Here is a 6,408-nt window from a genome sequence, read left to right on the forward strand (position 1 = left end):
ATTTGTTTCTGAATGGCATTTCTTGCACTCCAAAATAAAGTGATTAAAAAGAAGCAACTGACACTAGTCTCACAATGAATAACTACTAATAAACTGAAAAAATATTGAAATTACAACGTGTTGATGTTTCGGTAAGAGGGTTGGAAAATAATAATAATAGCCACACTTTAAAAAAAGAGAATAATCAATTTGGGGGGGGGACTATTTTTTAAAAGTTACGGTTTAAATCAAGCTGGTTTAAACTAGCCAATCCTGAAAAGTAGTATAGGATAAGTAATGGTATTTTAATTAAAAGAAGTCTAGATCTCAGAGCACACCTAGCACCAAAGAAAATACCTGAAAAAATTAGGCAGGTATAACTCAGATCATAAAGTAGATGTGTTCCCGGGCATTTCTTCTTTAACAGAAAATTTGGTACCAGAGGTAGAAGTAACATATAAGGATATGTTTCTACACCACAAGAAAATGTTTCAGCAAACTTTATATTCAAAATTAAGGATACACATGCCAGAAATATCCCTGGAAGCCAAGATGATGAAACTGAGACTGTCATACTTTGGCCACATCATGAGAAGGCAGGACTCATTAGAACTGTGGTTCCCAACCTGTGGGTCGGGACCCCTTTGGGGGTCGAATGACCCTTTCATGGGGGTCACCTAAGACCACTGGAAAACACCTATTTAATTACAGTTATGAAGTAGCGACGAAAATAATTTCATGGGTTTCAGTCACCACAACATGAGGAACTGTATTAAAGGGTTGTAGCATTAGGAAGATTGGGAACCACTGCATTAGAAAGTACAATAATGCTAGGATAGGTAGAAGGCTGTAGAACAGGGGTAGGCAACCTTTTGGAGCCGGGGGCCGGGTTGGTGTCCCTCAGACAAGTCGGGGGGGCCGAAGCCGGGGGGTGGAGCTTCCACCCTCCGAGGCGGGGCTGCATGCTGGGGGCGGAGATTCCACCCTCCAGGGCGGAGCCTCCACCGAAGCTCTGCAAGGAGGAGGAGGCGTGTGCCCGCCCTCTCCTCCTCGGTCCCTTTCTGGACAAACACCCCCAACCTGCATTCCAAAACACACACAACAGCACAGTTGTGCATTTCACATGGCTTTACTTAACATGGCCTCTTGCATATTTCAGAGGCTTATTCCATAACCAAACCCCTTGGGTTTAACACTTAGCATGGTTTAACATGGCTATGCATATTGAACATGTCTAGGTGGTTTCACCGTTCTTGGACCAAGTGTACTTCTCAGAAATGTGTACTTGGTCAAGGGACTTTGGTTTTTCTTCACTGCACATGGGTTTGTAAAAATCACAGCAATTTACATTGGCCTTGTCTCAGAGGCTTTCTGATATCAATATCACCGTTAAAGAACCAAAAACACACAGAAAAGGCACTTTGGAAAGTCACACTCTCTTGGCTTCAGAAACAGTGCGTGCATGCCTCAAGCTGACTCATATCATTATCATTGTCATCATCATCATCACCACCACACTATCATTGTCAAAGCAAGGGAGACTTGTTAGCATTAAAAGCACACAAAACACACTTTGCAAGGTCACACTCTCTCAGCTTCTGAAACAGTAGTTGCATGCTTCTCAAGCTGACTCATCATCATCACCACCACACTATCATTGTCAAAGCAAGGGAGACTTGTTAGCATTAAAAGCACACAAAACACACTTTGCAAGGTCACACTCTCTTGGCTTCAGAAACAGTGCCTCCATGCCTCTCAAGCTGGCTTATATCATCGTCGTCATCATCATCATCATACTATCATTGTCAAAGCAGGGAGACTTGTTAGCAATTAAAAAGAATGCAAAATAAAACAAAAAAAAAACCCATGTGGCCTCTGGCCACTCACCACCTTCTCCTCTTCCACCTCCTGCTCTTCCTCTCTCCTCTTCCACCTCCTGCTCTTCCTCTCTCCTCTTCCTCTTCCTGCTGCCCCCATCTCCTCTTCCTCCTCTTTCTCCTGCTGCTGCCTCCTCCTGCTCTTCCTTCCTCCTCTTCCTCCTCCTCCTCTTCTTTCTTCTCCTCCCCCTCCTCCATGCGCCGCGCGGCCTTGGGGCAGGACGGAGGAGACAGAGGAGGAGGTGGGCAGCGTGGGGCCCCGCGGAGCCCCGAGGGGAGGCGGGGATGGCCGCGTGGAGCCCCGCAGAGCCCCACGGGGAGGCGGGGAGGGCCGCGCAGAGCCCGGCGGGGAGGCAGGGGAGGGCCTCCTCCACCCCAGGCCGCGCGGCCCTCCTCTTCCTCCTCTGCTGCCATTTTGTTTTTCAAAATGGCGGCGAAAGGTCGCACAAGACTTCAGCCGCCATTTTGAAAAATAAAATGGCGCCCGGAGCGGCGCGGAAACGGCGGCAATCGGCAGCAGGATTGCACGGGGGCTGGCAGAAAGGCCTCAGCGGGCCGGATCCGGCCCGTGGACCGTAGGTTGCCGACCCCTGCTGTAGAAAGAGTGCCTCCACCAGGCCTGCCTTGAAGAAGACAAGCCGTCCCTTCATCCTCCATCTTCAAGGAGAGAAAGACAGGCTAGCTCCAAGAAGCCAAGCCCTCCCTCCAGTCCATCTGCCTTGGTCCAGGCCTTGGAGGTAGAGAGGAACTGCTGGACCTCATCCCCTTCCCCACCACCACTCCCTTCTCCTTTTGTGTCGTGTCTTTTTAGATTGTAAGCCTGAGGGCAGGGAACCATCCAATTAAAAAGATTGTATGTACAGCGCTGTGTAAATAAATAATGGTTAATAATAGTAATAATAATAATAATAATAATAATAATAAGGAAAAATCTGCTCTTTTCAGCTCGTTTTGGGAAATGGTTCCTTTCGCTGAGACTTCCCTTTGAATTTCCATACAAGAAACTGCTTTATCTTCTCTCTGTGGAACATATTCAGCGGTGTTGGGTTGGCCACATAGCAAAATACAATAACATCCAAAATCCACAAAACAGGGATCCCTTTATCCTGCCAACCAAAAACTGCATCGTGCATCATGTCTTTTGTGTGTCTGGGTTGGCTGGATAGTGGGGTCACTGTTTTGTGGATCCAGGTGCCATTGTACTTCTATGATCCTATGATTCTCTCTTCTGTTTCAATGGGAAGCTGTGAGGAAGTCTGGATGGCAGTTAATGTATAATGCTGAAGGCCATCCCCAGGAGCTGCTCCTCCCAGGCCTCAGTTTCTCCTTTGGAAACCTGGGATGAAGCCCTTCTTCACTCTGCTAAGGCTCCATCTTCCTTCAGGAAAGGCCCCTTCCCATCATGGGGCTCTGCAAGGGATCTGGGTCCAAGGAATGGGTCGAGGAGGGTGAGAGACCCATTGACCAAAGGCTGGCCTCCTTTGCCCTGGGAATCGGGATGCCTCTCCTTCAAGCCCAGGAAAGGTCCCTGCAGAAGGCAGGAGGGAGGGATGCTGGGGGGGGGGGGGGCAAAGAGGGTAGGAGGTTGGCAAAGTTGGGTGTGAAGACACACCCAACTAAAGGTGGTGGCAGGTTTGGGTGTGCAACGCCGGTACCCTGGTGAGATCAAACTCTTCTACCCAAAAAAGGCTCTGAAGCTGAATGTAAAGTTTAAAAAGGGGGAGAAATTAAAAGACAAAATAAAGAGTTTTCTCCTCCCCAGCTCTAAACAAAAGGTACTTTACAGTTGCAGCAATCTTCAGGTTGTCATCTTTCTGGGTCTGATGGTTTGCTCTCCTCACTCAATGGAGCTGGTGCAGGGTCTTTCAGCTCCTGAACTCCTTTATTTGCTTGCTGATGGTAACTAATTTGGCTGAGTTGGTAACTAATTTGGCTGAGTTGGTAACTAATTTGGCTGAGGTGTAAGAAATGCCCTTTCCGGCTGTCTGGGCCTGCTTGCTCTCAGCAAAGACTGCTCCCCAATTAAAACCTCTAGCTACAGCAGAGCATGCTGTGAAAGGGCAAACCAAACCTGGAAATAATGCAGGGGAAACCTACAGCTCCTCCCACAAACTAATACAATGAACTTTTCTACACTAAAATAATCTATGGCCTGAACCAACACGAAAGAAAATGCAGGGGGAAGTCAATCAGTCCTGGCAGGACATCACATTGGGCAAGAGCTAGGCCCAGAGACCCCTCCCCCATGGGCTTCTCTGTCTGCAGAGAGAAGCTCCCTCCCCCTTCTGTTAAGGAAAATGCAACATGGGATATACAGTGAAAGAAATAAAACATGTATGTGAGAGTCAGGGTGACTCAGCAGAAGCAATTAGGAGCCACACAGGTGTAAAAGGTAATGTAATTAGCAAGTCCTAAATGCCAAGGACAGAAATGCAAAGTGGATAATTGAAAGCACCTGAGAATTGTTAAGTGGACAAGGTGAAATGATGAAATCATCAATTGTGGGTTGAACCAAGAGAACCAATGAGAGTGGTTGTACACGCCCACTGGGTGGAAACAGACAACAGTGGGTGGTATTTTGCAATGACTATGGCGGGATACAAATCGCCGCTTTGCGGCGGTCTACCGCCGCCACCGGTTAGTCCGCGGGGGAGCCGGAGCCTCCATACGGCGCGACTTCCGCGCGGAGCAAAAAAGAAGCTCCAAAATGGAGCTTCTTCTTGAGTCGCGTTTGCGACGTAGCGAGGCGCCAGGGGCGCACTCGCTACGTCACAACGCCTGTGACACGTACGGACGCTCAGCGTCCAATACGTCAAGATGGCGGTGCCCATGTGGAAGGGGCGCCGCCATCTTGTACGTATAGGATACATACTAGGGTTGGGGGGTGCGGAAGCACCGCCCCTTCCTAACCCTAGTACGTATTCTATACGTACTAAATGGCGGTATGTATCCCGCCTTAAATAATGGCTATGAATCCCAATGTATTGTGTGGGTAGTAGTGGAGGAGTTGTATTGGATAGTTTTGGAGCTGTATATAGTAGAATAAAGTAGATCTTTTATATAAGACTACTGAGTTGTCTGGTGTCTTGAGTGAAGATACAAGAGCCAGCAGGATCCTGAAGAAGTGGGAAGACTTCTGTGGAAGCAAGAGTGAGAAGGCTTGGAGAGTTTGTCAGGGTCTTCAGCCTATTCTCTGTAACTCTGCTGCTTTAGAGCAAAGCTTTAACCACTGGCCAAAACTGGTCAGCGCCGGTGCGTAACAAGGTGGTGAGTTCGAGCCAGAGGTGAAGAGCAACAACTCCCATCATTCCTGACACCTTCTACCTCTCCCTGACCCCCTCCCCCATCCCCAAAAGAGACTCAGAGCCCAGTGTGCCTTCCAAGAGAGGTGCTTTTATTCTCCTGGGGGGGAAAGCTGGGAGGGGAGGCTCTGGGGGACTGGGAAAGAGGGGAAGGGGGAGACGAAAAGATTCAGGGTCTGGACGCTTTGCTTCCGAAGGTGAGTTGCGCGATCCCATCCCTCTCAGAGAAGACGCTGATCAGTGTCACACGAATGGGGCTGTTGGCCAGATCCAGGTGGCTTGATTCAGAAGCAAAATGATGCTGCGGAAAGAGGATAAGAAAAGAGGAGCAGTGGGAGGCAGAGGGGGCCAGAGGGATCCGGATCCTCCCAGCCCCAGGAGCCCTCAGGGAGGGCCCAAGGGAGGCTCCAGGGGGGAGTGGGGTGGGGAGACTCACCCTGGGGTATAGGTTGTCTCTCAGGGAAGGAAAGACACCCATTGCCAGCAGGCTCGGGGTCAAGAGGGGCATCCCCATCATCCCCCTAGAAGAGAGAAAGGAAAGAAGGAGAGAGTGGGAGAACGTGAAAGAGGGGTTCCCTCTCCCAAGTGGGAACACTTCTCAGGCCGGGGATCTCCAGGGGCTCAGGCATGGCTCCTCTTCATCCTGGAGGGAAGTGACCAGTGGGGTGGCACAGGGGCCTGTCTTGGGAAGAAAGTAGCCCAAGGAGGGTGCCAAGGCAGAGGAGGCCCTGCTCTCTCCTATCCCCTGCCAGTACTTGCCTCTCTTCCCAGAAGAGGCCTTCTCTTTCAGACCTCAGGCAGGTTGATGGACAGAGACCCTTTCCCTCCCCCAAATGGGGGCTCTGCTCAGGCCAAGGCTCCCCAATCCTGGAAGAAGAGGGAACTGGTCCAGAGGCTGCAGGGAGGACTGGGGGGGGCTCTAAGTCCAAGGTCCAAGCACTGCAAACCCATAGGAGGAAGGGACAGGGGCATGAAATTAATGGCATGAAGGCCAATGTCATGGGAGAGGGAATCAAACCTTCCTCAGGTGGGTCAATGCCCTCCTGCCACCACCCACCCACAAACCCACCCCCAACAGATTCATTCTTGGAAGAGGGGCAGATGCTGAGCAGAAAGACGAGAAGAAAGAAGAAGAGACTCACCCAAAGGGCTCTGCCATCATTTCAGCAAGGCTGAACTCCATCCTGGCAGCTGGACCAAGTTGACAATGCCCTTGGCGCCAAAAGTGGGCCTTAATATAGGGCTTGAGA

General features: G+C 50.1%; 1 long non-coding RNA gene across 1 annotated transcript; it reads right to left on the bottom strand.

Moving 5' to 3' along the window:
- Positions 1–5,267: 5,267 nt before the first annotated feature.
- Positions 5,268–6,408, bottom strand: LOC149320695 (uncharacterized). The gene is made up of 3 exons (XR_016279470.1): positions 6,301–6,408; positions 5,595–5,679; positions 5,268–5,459 (listed from the first exon to the last, which is right to left on the bottom strand). It is a non-coding gene; the product is annotated as an uncharacterized LOC149320695 (long non-coding RNA).

Source organism: Sceloporus occidentalis, unplaced genomic scaffold (assembly GCF_023333645.1).
Source record: "Sceloporus occidentalis isolate IW3139 unplaced genomic scaffold, rSceOcc1.0.p SCAF_1, whole genome shotgun sequence".
In the NCBI taxonomy this organism is placed as follows: Eukaryota; Metazoa; Chordata; class Lepidosauria; order Squamata; family Phrynosomatidae; genus Sceloporus; species Sceloporus occidentalis.